This window comes from Etheostoma spectabile, chromosome 5 (assembly GCF_008692095.1).
Source record: "Etheostoma spectabile isolate EspeVRDwgs_2016 chromosome 5, UIUC_Espe_1.0, whole genome shotgun sequence".
Lineage (NCBI taxonomy): Eukaryota > Metazoa > Chordata > Actinopteri > Perciformes > Percidae > Etheostoma > Etheostoma spectabile.
Window position 1 is genome coordinate 12730591 of NC_045737.1, and position 1141 is coordinate 12731731.

At 41.8% G+C, this 1141-nt stretch overlaps 2 protein-coding genes across 2 annotated transcripts in view; one reads left to right on the forward strand and one right to left on the reverse strand.

The window, feature by feature from the left end:
- The window catches only part of prdm6 (PR domain containing 6), a 114270-nt gene that overhangs the window by 54391 nt on the left and 58738 nt on the right, over positions 1–1141 (forward strand). The gene's annotated exons all lie outside the window — the stretch shown is intronic.
- The window catches only part of LOC116689424 (GTPase IMAP family member 8), a 21313-nt gene that overhangs the window by 17566 nt on the left and 2606 nt on the right, over positions 1–1141 (reverse strand). The gene's annotated exons all lie outside the window — the stretch shown is intronic.

A 1141-nucleotide genomic window follows, 5' to 3' on the forward strand; every position in this document is an offset into this window, starting at 1 on the left:
TCCAATCAGCACCATCCTGAGACACTCTCTACTCTGCGCCATCATTGGAGACTCTCTTATCGGCATCATCCTTGGACATTCTCTACTTACTGTACCGTACTGGGGAAACTCTGTTTTCGGCGCTATCCTGGGAGGCGTTCTTCTCGGCACTATTCTGGGAGGCTCTTTTTTTGGCACCCTAAGAGATGCTGTACCCGGCACCATCCTTTGAAATCCTTTATTCTGATATTGATAAGCGTCTGATCCACGTCTTGTAAGAGTAGGTTTTGCATATTCAGGTCCACCCTTGCAATCAGTCTCTTCTGTAAGTCAAATATTGGCCCGGTGTTGTTTCCACTATGTTCGCATTTGTTCTAGCAACTCTTGAAATCCTTGTCAGGAAAACTGGTCATCAAAGTTCATTCGTATTGTGGCAATTTGTCTGCGTCTTGGATGATTTGATAACGAGGAATTCCGAACCCCTCATTTTGTCGTATGGATGACAATGTGATTATAAAGCATCTTCTCCAATGAACTCATGATGGACTATTTTTTTCTGTCCTCTGTCATGAAATCAGACGGATTCACTAACCAGCAGCAAACATTTGGTCCAAAGGCATTGAAGCCACACAACCTCTTTCTCTGTTTCCTCTTTGGTAACACACACTGAGACGACGTGCTGAAGTTTTTTTAAATACTGTAAGGATTTGGTGTGCAAATGTGCACATTGCTTAAGATTCTGATGGAGAAACAATGCTTGTTTTCCGTGAGAAGTTAGTTAGGGTTTCTTTCATTCTCTGCGCTTTCCCAACTCAATCTGAGTTCCGATCCTGTGAAAAACAATGAGAACAAAAAGCGTTGTATTATTAGATTGGGAAAGAGGAACCCACCAAGGTGCCCTTTTGGTCTCTACCTCCCCCATTAAGCTTACAAAAGTACTATGATGGTCCTGGATGAAGTAGCTTGTATGAGTTTTGTATTAGGGCAGTATATTCATCAAATGCCTTATCAATATTGTGCCATTTGTCCCAAATTCAGAAAGCTCAACCTGCTGCCCTTGAGAACATTTTGGTCTCTTTTCAGTTAATAAGATCAACCTGGCTACATTAGAACTCTTGGCTGTTACCTTTCTTTATTAACTTGTCACTGACTTTGACTGAGA